General features: G+C 45.2%; 2 protein-coding genes across 7 annotated transcripts in view; one reads left to right on the plus strand and one right to left on the minus strand.

Moving 5' to 3' along the window:
- The window catches only part of LOC122402909 (ion transport peptide-like), a 32336-nt gene extending 14355 nt beyond the window's left edge, over window positions 1-17981 (minus strand). The window contains exons 1-2 of one of the 6 annotated variants that reach the window (XM_043406082.1): window positions 10869-10978; window positions 10090-10440 (exon numbers count right to left, since the gene is read on the minus strand). The gene's annotated coding sequence lies outside the window, so the exon portion shown is untranslated. Of the gene's footprint in view, window positions 1-5044; window positions 7212-8615; window positions 8857-10089; window positions 10509-10868; window positions 10979-17893 lie in introns of those variants that run through there. The other 5 variants (XM_043406102.1, XM_043406119.1, XM_043406092.1 and 2 more) reach the window with 5 other exon arrangements.
- LOC122402903 (peroxisomal leader peptide-processing protease) overlaps window positions 1-18711 on the plus strand; it is a 42474-nt gene that overhangs the window by 13192 nt on the left and 10571 nt on the right. The window lies entirely within an intron of this gene.

Here is an 18711-nt window from a genome sequence, read left to right on the forward strand (position 1 = left end):
AATTATTTTCAGTTGCGGGGATCGATTACAATCATTATTTGTGAATAGATATACCCTCGAATTCCTACCCAGTTTTGAGACAAAAATTCAACAAGCAGACAAATTTTTCGGAGAAATTAAAAAATTTCAAATCGTTCTGAAAAAATTATTTTCAGTTGCGGGGATCGATTACAATCATTATTGGTGATTAAATATACCCTCGAAATCCTACGCACTTTCGAGAAAAAAATTCAGGAAGATGGACAAATTTTTCGGCAAAATTATAAAATTTCAAATCGTTCTGAAAAAATTATTTTTAGTTGCGTTGGTCGATTGCAATCATTTTTTATGAATAGACAAACCCTCGAATTCCTACGCGTTTTTGAGAAAAAAAATTCTTTACCAAAAATATACTATGTGGCTTTATTTGTTTTATATTAGAAATTTAAGGATCGAAATAAACTACGCTAGCAGAATCCGCTCGTATCTATTTACAAATTAATCCTATTTATCAAAACCCTGGACGTTTATTGCATCTCTAAACGCAATTATTGAAATGTGTAACGATTCCATCGAGTCTCCCAAGCCCAGTGAAATTGTTTGCTTCGAGGAGTTCAACACACACGTTCTGCGAGATACAAATTGTATACGTCAATGGATAGAAGAGATCACAATTACTGTAGTTCATTTCGAATCATTTATCTCTTTAGTCCGTGGAAACACGCGGATCGATCGTCGGGCTCGGTCTTCCTTTTTAAAGTGATTAATGGCCAATTCCGTGTCCCTTCTGTGCCGGCGACTTATAAATTTCAATGCCGTAGATTCCTCCGCTACGCGTCTCTATTTAGAATTCGCTATTCCGTCACGGATCTCTCAAACGCCCGATCATTGTAGCTAATAAGCGCATTGATCGTCGCAGGCTAATAATTTATGCGATAACGTTGACTTTTTCCCGAGCTCGTTAAACTCGTTCAACTGCTCTGTTCCCTCTGTCATCCTAGATAACTGGCTTGATTAATTTATTTCCACGTGCGATCTTCATTTGATCGTTTACCGCATTCTTCGTTACTTCTACGCTCCTCTACTTTATCGCCTCTGTTACTCATACAATTGCTAACAGACTGACACAATAAATAAGATACATTGTACAGACAATTATGCTTAGTTTAGCTCTGCTTAAAATATTCAATATTACTATTTCAATATTACTATTTCAATACAACGATCAGAAGAAACACCAAAGTCTTGGAATATTTATAAAACACCAAAAGCTTCTGTAGAGCCAGACGTAACGAAATGAAACAAAAATGGCGGTCGCCGGCTAGGCTACGAGGCTCGAGCGATAGCCTAATCGTCCGGTCTGATCCCTGCCACTCACTTATCCACGCCCAGGCCGCTACCTCGAGGATCTTATTAAACTTGTTGAACCATAAGTCCGTAGGAAAGAAACGCGACCGCGTACCAACTACGATCGATCGCTTTCAACAGCCAGCGAAACAAAATCTACCCAGAAAATCGATTTGTCACGATATCGAACGCTTTCGATTCTAAAATCGTACGACTTTGTAGAAAATTGATTTTAATATTAATTTACGAACACCCAAGATGGCGTAAAAGGTACCGATCGTTTCTTCGTTGAAAAGTGTGTGTTTCGGGACCACCGTTGTTCGACTCACCGCTATCGATTATGGTCGTCGGTGATTTCCCCGGCGCGCAACGAATCTTTCTGGGCGGGTTCGATCGTAAAACGTTTCCGATCGCGAGCGTACGGCCGCGTTCGCATGAAAGTGGTCGTCGCCGAGCGAGGGACAACGCCGCGGCAAAAAGAGGGTACGTTCGTGGCGTCATTCGTTTTCGCGGAAACCTCGCGGATACGTCGAATCGTACGACGGGATGAAAAAACTGAAATGCTTACGAATGGCGATTCGTCGGTTACTCGAAGAGAGGCTACACAAATAGAAGTGCCCAGTGACGTCAATCGTTCGCGTTAATTACATAAGAACAGTCCTATTAACCTACGCCGACGGCGTGACGACGATTAAGAGTTAAGCAATTCCGATAAACTTCCCTGGATTATCGATCGTTTGCTATCGCGTGCGATCGGATTTTCAAGGGACTCCTCGACGCAACCGGATCTCCGTAATTCGAACTGACGGTGTAGACGGGACAAATTATATTCCCCTAGAAAACGGAAATTTTAACTTCAGAAAATATAATACGTTTCGTGGCGCGCGAGAACGAGTCCGTTGCACGATTCGAGGGCTAATTCGATCGAGCCGAGGGCGATTACCATCGCCGCGCGACACGCTTTTGTTCGCTTCGCCGCGTGTATCGCACGAGCAGAGAACAACTGATGCAATTGGACAAGTCGGGCTTAACGTCGACTGACCTTGAACCATTTATAAGAATAGAATTTGACGAAGAAAGATCGGCAAACGGTCGCGGCGTCGTTCGCGGCTCGTGATCGATAAATTCGTGCCTCTCGTTGCGAAACATGAGGCTTCCTATGTCGTCCCGTTGGCCGGCCGCCTAACGTATGCTTTCTTTCAGGGCTAGGTCGGCTCGTCGAACTTTTCCCCGCTCGAATATTCGTCGAACGCGGCGCGCGGCAAAAATGGACGCGCGCGACTGGCATTTTAACGCGCGGGAACATCCCTGAGAACGAAGAAATATATTCATTTCCATAACGTTTCTTTAAGAATTTATCGTTTCAATTCATTTAGTTCTATCAAATACACCATTCTGACGGCACCTTCCTGTACTCGCCGCCAGAGGGCCTACGGGCTCTTGTCTCTCTCGCAAGCGTTCGATAGATTTCTTTAAGAATTTGTCTTGTGTAATTTTTGTACACACTAAAACAGATTTAATTGAACAATCATTAGAAAGTCTAAGATTATTCTTGCAACATATTGTAAATTAATTTATTTTGTTACATTCACCAAGTTCACTGTAGTTCCTTGCATATTACATCTGTGTACTAAAGGGTTTAATACCCGTTAATAAAAGAATAAATAAATAAATAAATAATTAACACGATTGTCGCGACGGCGCGGAAAATTGATCTTGAGAGGTGTTTGGTGCCCGGAGAGGCGAGAGCAGGAAAATTTCGCGGAACCGAGAGAGAGACAATCGATGAAACTTATTTCCATGGAATTCGCCGAACAGATGAGGTTTCTCATGACGAGCTCGTGTCCAAGGCGAGCCAAGCACAGCTGCGTCCGTATGCAACTTCGTATGTAACGCACGTAGTCGACGCGCGGGTATTTGCAAAGGAATGTTCAACAGGTGTGTCGTTCGGATTGAGCTTTATACGCGCGAACACGCCTTTTCTTTCGCCCTCTTTCTCCCTCGTGTCTCCGTTTTCCTATCGTCGAATCTTTTGTGCCGATTACGGCGCGAGGAGTGCGTCGACGAGCATCGCGACGCGCCTCGATGGGGACAAACACTCCCGATGGAGCTCTCGAGGACGTTCGAGACTCGTATTTCCGATTTTCGCGTTGCATTCGATCTTAGTATCATGGGGAGGTCGGAAGATGAACAGATTCAGAATTTTATTTAACGTTACGTTGTATAAAATATGGTGGAGGCTATACAAATCGTAATTTATTGCTAAAAATTCATTTACTCGAAGAATATATTTTAGTATGCTATTGTTATCGGTATTTGTTTAACTTTGCTAGGAATTCCCTATGAGATTACTGAGACTGTAAACAATTGAAACATTCGAGTCGTAAATCTGACGTTAATGGCTGAATGTTTTTATTGAAACTCATTATGTCGACAGTTACATTAAAATATGGGTTTTCCTTCATCCAGAATATATATTCGTATTATTATATTAATCGAATTCAACATAAATTGCTAACAAACGATATTTATGAGTTCAGTAAGGTTAAGTTTGAAATCTAGTGTTAACCTAGTAAACCCAGTGTTAAAGATTGCAGGACCCTATAACCAACATCGGTTTTTGGTCCCTGAAAATTGTAATGCAACGAAAACACTATCGGTAAATGTATTTACGGATGTCGAATATCGATATTTGCCGGTATTTTAGGTTATGCTAGGAACGGGTGATTTGAATGAAATTGTGGCGCGCGCATCGCGAGAGCGATGGACGATTTTCAGTACGCGCGTCGATCGTGTAAGAATACGCGTCGTTCGTGGGTAGAAAGAGAGGGACTACTGTTTCTCCAGACCTTGCCCGGCGTTAGTGGCCGGCGTGTCTCTTTTCTCGGTATGCTCGGAATGGTTCTCCGGGCTCGGGAGGTTAAGAGGAAGCCGGCGAGGGGAGAATCACACGATTTATTTACGCGATCCGGCTGGTCAGGCCGCCCGGTTAGACTCGAGAAGTGCAAGACCGTACATTGCTATCTCGCATATGTAGGACAAAGCCTGCTCTGTGGTGGTCGGTGCTTCTATCGCGGTTCTGGTCATCGTTTCGTCGTTACGTTCTAAGCCCCCCCTCTCTCTCTCTCTCTCTCTCTTCACCTCTCGGTGTTTCCATCGTCGTTCGGCCGACGTTCGCCGATCCTATCGACGTTTCGTCGTTACGAAAATAGACGGCGCGAGAGAGAGCAATGGCGACCGTAAACGGAAACGTCGACGTCGCGTACCGATGGTAAAACCTTAAACGTCGAAACCGTGAAAACGTTTACGACGAAGGCAACGGTACCACCCGAAGCAATGGCGGACACGAACGCGGGCAGCGAACGTCCGGTGACAGTGAAACGGGAGCAGGAGCAAAAGCAGAAACAAACGCAACGAACGCAGAAAACAAGAACAAGAGAAATGCAAGCCACCGCTGCCAGCAACGTCGCGATTGGACATTAGCTTCGAACAGTGTAGTGGGGCAAAGCAAGCGTTCCGGCAGGGCAGACAGCTTGGCGTCCTATGGTTCGCATTACGACGAGCTGCGTAGCCTTTCTCCGTCTTTCGCTTCTCTCGTTTCGCTTCACCGCATTGTGCGACTTGCTGCGCGTTTTCGCTCTACGTATGCTGTTGCTCCGTTCCGATAACCGAACACGATTCTCTCCGATTCGTTCCCATCTTTGTCGTCGCCACTCACCCTTCCTTTCTACGCTACCGACCGATTTTCCAACCGTTTTTAACGCCTCGAACGACGGGCGGCCATCTTTTCTCGATCAGGGGTTACGAAAATATCCCTATTCTATCGATGTAAATATCGATCTATTTACTCGACCAAAATTCTTAGTTACGTTATTGAGATAATCCTTAAAATTTTGCGATACAATGGAAAGCCAAAAGTAAGTCTAATGGGTTCCTTCTTTTATCAGCCACTTTTTATCGTTGGAAATTTTCACATTTACAGGTTATCTTCGTGCAGGATACTCTAACGCAACGTATCCTTTTTCTTATACTGTTTAACAGTATAAATTGATATTCTTTGTAAATATATTTTGAGTGTAATATAATTGTACCGTAGAATCTCCATTCAAGATAAATATATGTTTCAGTTTCTAAGAGGAATAAAAACTAGCTGATAAACAAGAATACCAATAGATCTGATTGGTAATGGCGTGAAAGACTGGACTCGTAGGCGAAAAGCAACGATATTATTTATACGGATTTCACAGTGTTCCGCGGATTAAAACGGTCACTCGTAGACGCAAATACGGCGGAGTTAACGAGCTTTCGAGTCTATTTTTGAACCGGGTGAAGGGGGTGCGATTAAAATCAAACACCGAGGACCGAGCGGTTGTTTGAAAAAGCGGGCGTCACGATCTAACGCGATTAATCGCCGCTACGGCTTGGCTCGTAACACGAACCGTTGTAAAACGCCCGCAGTGGTAAATGCATTCCGTTCTCTTTAAATAGTTTCGAGGGAACGCACGGACTCGACGAACGTAGCGGCCGTTGGTCTAAGAAAAGATCGACACGCCGGTGTTTACGGATCCGCGAGACGCGTTTCCAGAATCGCTTTCAGACCGCGGATGTGACGCAACTTTCGCGCACGCTTTCCAACTATCGCGATCGTGGGTAAATACTGCACAGAGTCCGGGTTATTCTTTCGCGTCTTCGCGCGTCTCCTTTCAAACAGGAAGCGCCGTTCGTGCCGACGCTCGAAACACAGGCTGCCTCACCGTTGGCGTCTGGTAGACCACTGGGGATTTCCCCGAAATTCACAGAAATTATTAAGTCTCTAAATTTTATTCGAGCTATAATTAAATAATTAAAATGGTATTTGTTCTGGATATAGTGTATTAGTAATAATTAATTTCTAATGGATCGAAACTATGAATAAGTTTACGCGGGAAAATTTAAAATTCCAGTCGGACACGCGTACGTTTAACGCTTATACTCAATGGCGAGTCTTTGTGACAGCATTTTGAACAATTGCTCTAACAGAATTAATCTGAGGAGGTAGCCTTATCTATATTTACGAAACCATCCTAATCAAACACGGTCCATAACGAGATCCGTTACATCGAGTCTCAGGAATAGTCAAGTGCACAACCGACAGATTCTCAAAGCTGTTCTTCGAGCTCTCAACGGTCTGGACCGCGTTTGATTAGGATGGTATAGTAAATAAAGATAAGACAGCTTCCTGGCAACGTTAATTCCAAAAATCAGGCAAATTTCATGAGACGTTAAATTCGTCAGATACCAAAACAGATCTCCAGAAGCGATTTTTAAGCTTTGAGTGCTGTTTTGGAAAATTCGAACGACGCGGTGAGCTCGAATCGAGGATTTTGGGGGTTGAAGCTTGCGAGAAAACGCACGCGCGAGTTTCTTGAGAGGCGTGTCGCGCCATCAGCTACAGGTGGTTGTTTCGCGTTCCTCCTACTCTTTCTACGACTTCTTCCGTTGCCGTTTCTTATCTTTGCTAATTTCTTTCTCTCGTTCTATTTATCCCCGTACACGATAAGCGCGGCGATTTCTCCGATTTCTTGTAATTAAATCGTAAAATAGATCTCGAGTATATTTGTCCACCCATTGTTAGCGATTCTCGAAACTTCGATTTTGATAGTTGATTCTTTTCGATGCTTGTTGAACTTATTAATTAACGAGCTTCTCGATAGTCGATCAAATTCTATCGCGTTGAATTGGAAATATTGAATAGTTAAGGGGGCGATTGAACGCGATCAACGAATGCAAACGATGGTCAGTGGCGCGATAGCTGGCGCGTTATTCTGAACCTTTGATTTCCGCGAACTGTAAACACAGAAGAGTTCTCGCGGCTGGTAAAGCTGTTCCGTGCAACCGTTATCGCGAGAGGTATAAACGATCTACCGAATTCGAGCACACGTGTCCTGGGACAGCTAGAGAAACTAAGCAGAATTTAAGACAACTCTGCCATTGGTCGAAATTTCGAATCGTCTGAGTCAACGATTAAAAAGATGGAAGCTCGAAACTATAATATTATCCAAACATAGTGTTCGTAGAATATTCCTCATCAGTTCGCACCTAATAACAACGCTCGAAGACCAAGTCGGACCAACAGTAATAATTCATTAACTGGAAAGTCATAAGCCATAAGATTCGAAAATTATATCAACAGGCATATATATCTATACATTTATAAATGTAAGTATCGTTGACTACTGGATAGAATTTATAAATAATTAATTTCAAAGATAAACGAGCCTCTGAATAACGTACAGTTCTTTTTCCAAGATGGCGACGACCACGGATGAAATGGTTAAACAAACGATGCTCGACCATGCTGGAGGATTACGATCTTTTGTCGTTCGAATTTATGGTCTGCTCGGTGGATCTACGATTCTAGGAAAAATACTATTCGATCTTAAAATAGAAGTTCCCTTGGTGAGGCTGTACCGGCGGCCCTTCCGTTCCCCATTCGATTCGATTCGACTCGATTCGAATCGTGTCCGAGCAAAAACGATACATCTGCCCGGCGAGGGAACACTGCTGAATTTCTCTCGTCTCCTCCACCTCTTCGTATGTTGGTCTTTCAAGCATGAGTCAACTCGTGTTTGGCCCTCGCTCGTCGGCCCTGAGTAAAAGATTCTCTGAATGAACTCTAAAGATAGAGATCCCCTGCTTCCACTGCTTCTCCCGAGCTTCTTCCCTCTCTTTCTCGTTAACCTTCTCGACGGCATGGTCGAATTCAACGCTCGTACACGTCCGATTCCGTTTAAACTTTCCGTACCAGACGCCTTTGGATATTCAAAGACCGTCCGCCGCGAACGATCGTCTCGCCTGATATTCGATCGCGCGTTTCGGGAAACTGAACACGGAAACGTGTTCCACCGGCGACGCTGCGACTCACGGAGACGCAGAAATAATCGGGGAGACCGTAAAATGTTTACGTAAACGATAGCAAAAATCGCCAGAGACTAACGTAATTTACCAGGACGCAGCGCGAAGGCAGTACTTTGAAAAAAGTAACTCGAATGTTTCAGTCGACGATAAGACGAACACGGTTTCTGCCATCGTGCGGCGTCTTGTTTTTTTTCTTAGATAAATAGTTACGACCGTAGTATTCGATTATACCGGTGCAACGTTGTAGTAAAAAGTCACTTACCGATCTTTCTCACGAATAACAACGAGTGCCCGCGTTAAACGAGCGAACCGAGAAGGTGTATCTCGCGTAACGATACTCTGAACTGTCCCACTTGCGGAGGTAACGAGCAAACCGTAGAGAAAAGACTTACATTTAACGCTCTTCGCCCCGTCTTTTCGCCTTTCCCCCTTATTAGCCGCCCCGAGGTTCCTTTATCCACCGTTTTTTTTTCGTAAATTTCGCACAGTTTTTCGACGTCTTTCACCGACCAGGCGGTTTCGCCTCTGTGTCGTCTCGTCTTCTTTTCCTGCTTTCGTTCCTTCCTCTCACTGCCCTCCCTCCCGCCCCTTTCTCTCTCAAACTCCCTTCGTTGCTCACTCTCACTCACTCTCTCTCTCTCTTCTCCTACGTTAAATTATTTTTTTTTTTATTTATTTATATTTTGATTCACTTCGTGAACGCGCGAGGAATCGTTCAGAATCGACGCGCACGGTTGTTCGTTTTCACGCTCGCCGGTTCTCCCGTAAATTTCATTTTCACGTCGCTTACGTTTCCTCACTAGAAACACTTCCTTTTTCGATGGAGATTCCTGAAACGTCGCGGAAGGAAACACGCGAGACAAGTACCACCGCGGAACTGTGGTATCGCGATCTCGAGAAAGGCGCGCGCGCGGCAGAATGCCCGCCCGCCTCCTCGACCACCCACCCCCTTACGGCTCCGACACCGTCGCGACCGTCGGGGCCGAACGACGCGAGATATATCGAAGGACAACCGTTCTCCGACGCGATCCGCCGCGCACAGGTGGGCCGTGCGTGACAATCCGAACAACCGATCGGATTGGCCTTTAAACCATGGGCGAGATTCTCCTCTCGCTTTGCCTTTTCACTTCCTTCACGCCGTATCTCTCTTTCTCTATTCACCCAACTACATTAGTTCCTCTATCCACAACCACCGCAAATTAAATCTTTTCAGAACTCCAAATTCTCTTTACCAAAAAATTTATGTTTGTTAAATTATGTTTCTATTTTTTTAAACTTTGGCAAAAATTTCGTATTCATTATCTGTTTACCCAAAACACTCTATTATTTATAGAATATTATATTTCTTCGATAATTGATTATATGGAACCAACAAATTGATCGATAAATATTGAAAAACCTCAGCATCAAATTTTTAAAATTCAGTATCAAAACACTCTATTATTTATAGAATAATATTTATTTGATAATTGATTATATGGACCCAACAAATGGATCGATAAATGTTTAAAAACCTGAGCATCAAATTTTTAAAATTCAGAGTTAAGTATCATCGTCTGGGACCCCTCCAATGTATTTACCCATGTGTTTCTCCATTTTGAACAAAATTTATATCGAGATATAAATTGAAAAATTTTGTACTCCAGCCTGAGATATAGTAAAACAGTTTGATCCATATTGACAAAAAAGTGACTTTCGAGTCACGTTTGATTCTAAAGGGTTAATTTTAGATATATATAGACGATTTCACCGATATATCCGCCTATCTATGTCTTATTTGCCTACCAATCTGCGTATTTGTCCATTTATCTATACATTTCTATTGTATCTACAATCTACCACACTTTCATAATCTCTTCCACATACCTCCGGGCCGCTCTCTCTTTCACACAGTCAATTCACCCTGCCCCCTCTTTATCCCCCGCGAGCGGCGTTTCTAGCCGCGCTTCGAAGCTGGATAGTGGCGGAGAGATGCGCCACTCGTGAATGTTCGGTGCCGCGTCAACTATATAGCGCGGACTGTAGCCGCTCGTAATATGGCCGAGTCGCTGACCAATCAGGATCCCGCGTTCTTGTAAACTCCCCCGGCGTTTTCCGCCACCTCCGCCACCTCCACCTCCCGTATCCACTTCCACCTTCGCTGCCTCTCGGGAACCTCAACAACCTCAACAACCTCCGTCGCCTCCCTCGCCGTTGCAACTTTTCTCGTCCTCAACACTAGAACCACCGGAACCAGTCAAAACGACCCACTCCTAATTTCTAATGAAACCTCTACAAAATTTACTCGACCGAATTCTTGCAAATTTACTATTATTAATAACACTTATAATCAATTTATAATATCCACTTAAAAATTGAATTTTCTCTATTATTAAATAGCTTTTTTAGATCATAGAAAAAAATATAAAATATCGATTAACAATTATTTTATAGATAATAAATATGTTATTTTGAATTTTTGCAAATTTACTATTATTAATAACACTTATAATCAATTTATAATATCCACTTAAAAATTGAATTTTCTCTATTATTAAATAGCTTTCTTAGATCATAGAAAAAAAAATAAAATATCGATTAACAATTATTTTATAGATAATAAATTTGTTATTTATTTCCATTGCATTGTACATTTCTTCACGCACCTGTCGTTTCGATTTTCTTGATACAAATAAACACACTGTAATTGTCGGTGGTTCTAGTGTTAATACTTTTGGGAATCGAACCCATAAATCGTACGAAGATTGGAACACCACTGTGCACATTCCTACCGATAGACCTATTTTATAAACTTTTCCCCCTAGACGAAATTATCGGTAAATCGATCGCTATCGTTCAGAAAAGCTCGTACAAGAATCGAGGTGTTTTTAATGTAGGAAAATTTATCGTGGCCTCTCGAGGTGGGGTACAATTAAGAAATATTCCTCTCCGTTCGCCTCGTGGAACTTTTCGCGAGGAGGATCGTGGACGTGAGAAATACTATAATTGCGTAGCGAGAATTTCTATTGTTCGTCGAGATCCGCGTCTGGTTTTCCCCAAATACTTGGAAACGCTCGTAGGATCGCTGCTCTAAAAACCGTCTGGTATCCATTCGCGTAAACTCGCGTTGCGGTTGCATCAACCAACGACACAGCTGCCTCCATTGCGTCATTGGCCGTCTTATTCCAAGATATACCGAGACTTTTCCTATTTTTCGACAAACCTCGAACGTGAAAGTTCCCGTCCATCGCGACTTTTCTCAAACAGGAGCTACCAAAACAGAGCAGCGAACCGTTTTCTTTATAAAACAACCAAATGTAAATGATGCGGACTTTGGTAAAAAGTAATAATATTAATCACTGTACGGTTATGTGCTTCTATGTATAGAATATATAATATAGAATATAATATAATATAATATAATATAGAATATATAAATAATATATTCTGGCATCTGTTTCGATTAATATTTGGTGGAATTTAATTTAATTAATAACCAAATGTAAATGTTGCAGACTGTGATAAACAGTAACAATAATCACTGTACGATTATGTGCTTCCATGTACAAATAATATATTCTGACATCTATTTTGATTAATATTTGATAGAATTTAATTTCCACCATTTTCAAAGACAAATGCTCTTTCTCTCAGTTGATAAAGAACTAAAAAGCATATAATTTCGTGGACATATATGTACGTGTACACACGTTGGCATAGTTCTAACAGAGAATGATTGGTAACTTCCGAACCGGAAGTACAGAGGGGGGCTGGAACCCCGAAAAGGCACAACTTCGAGCCAAGACCTTTCGAACGACACCTAACTTGTCCACTTTAGGGCAGATGCTCGGGAACATTGCAATAAATATTTTGAAATTATGTCACCCAATTAAACATACCACGAACAAAACAATTTCTCACGACAGAAGAAGTTTGCAGAAGTTTGCAAACTCGAGACACGAGGGATATTTAATTTCGATGCTGTTTTTTTAAACAGCAGTTGAAAATATAAAATGACGAGATTGAATTAAAATTTAAATCATCTGGCACCATTTAAAGACTAAGCTTCTAGGAACTTGATTATAATTTTCAATGTCAAATTATACTAATGTCCAATTAACATGCAACGATACTACTTCCGATAAAGGACGTTGCACGATCGAGGAAAAAGATTCAAAGATCGAAGTTTAAATCGTGAATCGTATCTTCTCGTTCCCTGGAGCGTGTTTCTCGGTTTATTTTGCCAGATAACGAGAGACAAAATCGCCAAGGTGGAACAATTCGTTGCGTAACGCGACGGATCTCTCGCGGACTCGTTAACGAGAGTAGTGTTTTTTTTATCCGCCAATGATTCATTACGCACGCGAAGTAGATCCATTGAGACGAGTCACGTCCGACTACGTATCGTCGGGGCCAGATAGCAATTAAAACGATTACGTCTCGTTCCGCGCGTCATCGGCGCAACAGGTTAATAGCTTCAAATGGAATCGTGAAATCGTGAAGTTGCACATTCCTCTTCGAGACTAATTCCGTGAAATATGATCGGACGGTGTTCGGGGGGCCCCGTATTGCGCCAACGCGAACCGAAAGCACATGTACTCGAATCTCGCCGTACGCCGACATTGCCAACGCACGCCACGATACGAGCACATGTCCCTCCGTTTACCTTCCTTCCTCCGTTTGTACACGGCTTTGGAAACGATTAAAGCGTTCACCGACGAACAAACGACTCGAAAAGTTCGTCGAAATTTAGGTCGAGGGTGAGGGGTATACTAGACTTTTTGGATGTCGCGAATTTCAAAAATGGCTTCTGAGATTTTGGAGAATGCAATTTACTATACTTTCGTTGTAAAGAGTCGACGGAGTCACCATATTCGAGTGAAACAAAGTTGAACATGTTTCGAGGTCGACGCGAGAGGCCACCTTAGCCGGAGAAACGGCTCGTGTTAATAACGGGTCCCGTAAACAGTAATCGGGGGAACCGTATTCGAGTGAAACAAAGTTGAACATGTTTCGAGGTCGACGCAAGAGACCACCTTAGCCGGAGCAACCGATCGTGTTAATAGCGGGTCCCGTAAACAGTAATCGGGGGAACCGTATTCGAGTGAACGAAACTCGAGCATGTTTCGAGGTCGAGAGATCACCTCGATGGGGGCGACGTGGTCTCGGGAAATCGACTGGTCGGACGGTGGGATGCGGTTTCGAGCGCGTTTCTTTCACTTTTCCGCGAACGTCTCGGTCGGTTTCTCGGTTCGGGTTAGGTTCGCGGGAGCATTCACTCTCGAAACTCACGTAGCGGATCGCAAAGTTGACACGGCTTCTCGTAACGCGGCGGCGACGGTCGTTGTCCCCCATGGTGGATTGTACGCGCCGGCGGCAGCTTCATCTCCCTCGACGAGCACCGTGTCGGATCGAAATCGGCTGATCCGGTCGTGAGCTCAAGACAACATCGTCGTCGATCTTAAGGACCCAACGAGAGACTCTATAGTCTCACGATCTCGCCGCGAAACGGGGTGTACGCGGGTCCCGATAAGGTCTCTGGGCCTTATTTGGCCAGCTCCGCGCGCACTCGTCACTATTTCGATCGATGGTTTTCCCAAAAAATTTCAACGGCTCGGTTGCATAACGGCAAACTTCGCCGCGATCGACGACTGTCAACACGCGAGGAGGAGCTGATGGGTTTAATGTCTGTATCCGTGCCAGTCAGTACACACGCTCCGACTAATCTTCTCACACGCTCGAGCTTAACGTCGGCTGGCTGAGTCTCCTCGTACCAGCCGAATCGTTGAATTCGTCGTGCACTAAATCACACAAGTCTGTCTCTGGCCCCGACACCTACTCCTCCCTTTTCTACGCCTCTCCGCGTATCCTCCTTAACGCAGCTTCTTTTTTTCTCTCATCTACCATCTCTCTCTCTTTCTCTGCGATCCCGCGACACGCAGTCCCGAAACTTTATTTCTGGAACGTCGGGACGGAAACGCGCACAAAAAGGCCCCCCCTCCCCCCTGGGTCCGGGAGGAACGATTTTTTTTCCCCCGTGACTCCTGTACCTCGGCCCGCGTCCGTCCCCCGATCACTTGACGCGGTATCGGTTCGATCGGCGATCAACGCCGCGATCTTTCGGTGTCGCGGGTGGCGTTCGCGAGTAGAAAACGCTGTCGCGGCCGCGGGAGAAAGGAAACCCGTAATCGCGTGACGAACGATCGTCGCGTCGGCGAAAATACGGTCGACGTACGAGAGAAACACGCGTACGGGCACGAAATTGATCAGTTTCGGAGCAAAGAGCAAAGCATCGGTGACAGAGTGGACAATCTCGGTGAATACTGACTACTCGGACTGGCCGTGTAGGGCTGCGAAGCACGCACACGCTTCGCCATCCTTTTCTGTTACGGCCGTGCCCCTCTGTAGGTACGACTACCACTTAACGCGAATGGACGGTTAAAAGACCCTCCTGTACGAGTCAAGCGGCCACTCGAAACGACTACGATCAGCCTAGGTTCCTCTTGCGCGCAACCGTTCATTGCTACACCCTCCCCCCTACCCCGATACCTACTTTCCTCCCACCCTCCCTCATCGCCCTTTCCGACGTACCTCCGCACGCGCGTGTGTTCCCTCGCGGTGCAACGTGTCGTCTAACGACCGAAAGGTTACTCCATTTACTCGCACCGTCCACGATTACGCGCACGAAATTTTTCGGCGACTACCGAAACCTCGGACGTCCGAGATCTCGTCCACCGTCGAACTTCACTGACCCACGCCTGGGAACTGTTCTCTACGATCCATACTCGACGCCACCGAAGTATGAAATTCTCGGTACATCCGAGATTTCGTTTCTAATCGAACTTTCGATACGGGGAAGTCGGGAGATTTTACATCGTTGAGAAATACGCGACACTGATATTATTGGCGACGCTTCAATCGAAACTTCGGACGTCCGAGATTTTCGGTACATCCGAGATTTTCTTTCTAATTGAACTTTACAAACTCACGCCTGGGAACTGTTCTCTACGATCCATACGCGACGCCACCAGAAGTACCAAATTCTCGGTACATCCGAGATTTCGTTTCTAATCGAACTTTTGATACGTGGAAGTCGAGAGATTTTACATCGTCGAGAAATACACGATCGTATCGATGCTATTTGAAATTATTGGCAATGCTTGAATCGAAACTTCGAACGTCCGAGATTTTCGGTACATCCGAGATTTCGTTTCTAATCGAACTTTACAGACCCACGACTGGGAAATCTTCCATACGATCAATATACAACGCTATTTGAAATTATTGGCGAAGTCTGAATCGAAACTTCGGACGTCCGAGATTTCGTTAACCGAAACTGCCCGAAATTTTCGATATTTATGTACACGGGGAAAAAATCGCATTACGAAAGTATCTATAACGGGAATACGCACATGTGCGAATACATATATATAGATTCATTAAAAACGCTGTACTCGAGTCAATTATGATAGATGCGAGTTTGAGAGTCAACATCGTGATTGCTAGTGTCAACAAAGACAACAATCCGATTTATTGGATCTCCAAGTGCCATAGGTCGAAACTCCAATCGCGAAACCCTGTACTCCTAATTAGTTAGTGGAAATTTCATTTTAAATCGAGTCCAAACTTCGTACGTCCGAGATTTCTTATCCGATCCGAGGAACTTTCGCGACTAACGACTGGAAAATTACCGTATCGTTCAGGAACCATAATTACCGATATACGATAAGAAGTTGGAAGTTTTCAGCGGTACGCGAGATTTCGAACGTCCGTGATTTAATTCACGATCGAAGGCGGACCGAAAGACTTCCGTGTCGTCGAGAAATCGACCGCCTTGAAGACTCTGTTTCGAGGAACAGATACATCCGCTCCGCGTTCGATAAAAATTCTTGCTCGATCCAAGGAATCGGCGATCGAGGCTGGCAGCGTCGAATTAACGATCGCTGACGAACTGGTCGTAAGAGTCCGAACGTCTGGGGCAACGATTCTAAGGAAGGAAAGGTGTTTAATAAGGGAAAAGAGAAACGGGAGAAAGAGAGAGTGTCCTTTTCCGACAAACGTACCGCGGTGGGACGCTATAAATAACTCAGCAACTTCTCTGAAAACGGAAAGTAGCTCGCCTTCGAGTTCCGTAGCAAATTCCCAGAATAGCTTTCTGGATCGGTGTTCGGTCGGTCGGTCGGCCGCTTGTTTCCACCACTCTCGATTATCGTTCGAAACCAATCGAGAGCACGATTTTCGTTTCAACTTGTCGTACGATTAGAGTTTCCAGGAACGAGCCAATATTTGTAATACCGGTTTTTGATAGACCTATCCTCTTTTTACACTTGTCAATTCTGGCAAAAGGAACTATCGATCGAGATTAAGATTAAGTTGAAACTAAGATGTCTGACTACTACCGTTCATCTTTCACTGTCCCAAGCAATAGCAAACCAAGTTAACCCTCTGCAACCCCTTCGAATATCTACTATTTATAATTCATATTTGTTGCCCCTTACAAATTACATACATCTTTTGTACTGAAGGGTTCCCGTTAACGAATGGAAAAATAGCAATATTCATCTACACTTTTCAAGTCTAATTTAATCCCGGTATCGGTACGTGTCGATCGTGGTATCGGTACAATTACTACAAGACATCTTTTCGCCAAGTTAGAGTAGTTATCTTCTCAAGTTCGTACTGGGAAGAGGAAACAGGATAGACTCGATAAACAACCAGTCCTTCGTTATTCGATAGAGATCGTTGGCTCTGTCTCCCTCCTTTTCTTCCTCGCCCGCTACTTTCGACCCTCTCTATTCTCTGCCCATCTAACTCTCGATAGAATTACGCGCAGGCCTCATCATCGGCATTGTTAACGCCGACCTTCGTCATTGGGTCAAGATCGCGCATATTCGCGGTGTCCTTGAGTATCGCGAACAGCAAACACACCCGATAAGGGTGGAAAAATCCCAAGACCCCGTCGAGGTCTGGGCCCAAAAAGCATCGAGAAGTTTTCCAACCGACCATGGATTGTGAGCGCGTGTTTTCGTCGAACAGAGTCCCCCGGAGCACGCTCGAAACGCTGACGATATCGTTCTCGCGCGGCCGTGCCAAGATGCAATTGATGTAAATTAAAGTAACGATTAGAGGAAGCGACAGAACTTCATTCCGTTCGCCGGGGCAGACAGCTGGACGTTACACGCGCTACGGGCTCCGTTTATTCGCTCGGCCGTTCGTTCGTCGACGGTCTCCGAAATGGAACGCGACCGCAAACAATCCGAACGAGCCGCGGAGAACAGTAGAGGAACGTCGAAGGGAACGGTGGCAGCGCAATTTCATTTTCCTCGCGGTTCGCGTACGCCTCGCCTCTCGTCGCTCGATAGAAACGAAACGTTATTGGTATTCCGTTTCCAAATACTAAATAATTCGCAGTGGTTACGTTTCTTTACGGTTCGAAGGAAGCTTTCGTTTCAATTCGACCCGACCCGACCCGACTCGTCCGGTTTCGTCGCTCCGTTCCCTGGTCACGACACGCGACACTCGACACTCAGACACACGACACTCGACACTCGACACTGAACACCGAGGACGTACCCGGAGCTCGAACACGACGGGCAAACTGCGAACGGTGGAAAATCGTTTCGAAAACCAAGGGGGGGGCCCCGGAGCACGAACGAACGTCGTTCAGGAATCGGTGCCCCGTTGGACGTACCTTGATCTTGCTCTTCCTTGAATGGCAGCAACGGCGACCACGAATAGATTCCTTCTGATCCGGGCGTCGCGGCGTTCCGCGTCTAATATACACCTCTCGGCGGGTGTTCCGTTGCGCGCGTCCTTCTCTTTCAGGGGGAACCCCTTTCTGCGCCACCCCTTCGCCGCGTTATCGCTGCCCCCCGGTCTCTCTGCCCCCGTAGCACGTCGTCCACGGCTGCGGTGCCATCAGCTGCCCGCCTAATTGCGAGCAGGCAGAAATAGAGCCTGCAATCTTCTTCCTTGCGAATAACGAGCCGCTGACGTATTTCTTCGGTGGTACGAACTCCTTATTTTTCCCCTCTCCTCCTCCGCCCCTTGACGCTTTCCCTCGTTTCCCTCTTCGCTTCACGCCCTTTTCAACCTTTCGATTCTCCCCTGTCGTTTTCGCTCGTTTCGTCGCGATTCAACGCGGAGGCGCGAGTACACGCGCGCACACGGCGTCGCTCCTCCACGCCACGTTTCGAGAATCGAACGGAGAGAGGGGACGGAAACGTGGGCGTCGCGGAGACAACAAAAGATAGTTGATCAACGACAATTTTAGGATACACGTGGAACGCAACGACGGAGAAATTGCCACGGGTACACGTGCCGTCGCGACGCGTTCGTATCGCCTCGGAGGCTGAGGGTGCCGGACCACGCATTGGGGCACGCCACGGATCGGCCACCACGCTAGGTAAATTCGCTCACTATCGATCCTAATACGTTTATTCGATACCGCTTATCGATTTATATCTGACAAGAAAGGTTTTTTAGGTGTCCGCTTAATTTTTTTCTCGA

The sequence above is a fragment of the Colletes gigas genome, unplaced genomic scaffold, assembly GCF_013123115.1.
Source record: "Colletes gigas isolate AHSC1104 unplaced genomic scaffold, ASM1312311v1 Colletes_gigas_Sc00002, whole genome shotgun sequence".
NCBI classification, from domain to species: domain Eukaryota; kingdom Metazoa; phylum Arthropoda; class Insecta; order Hymenoptera; family Colletidae; genus Colletes; species Colletes gigas.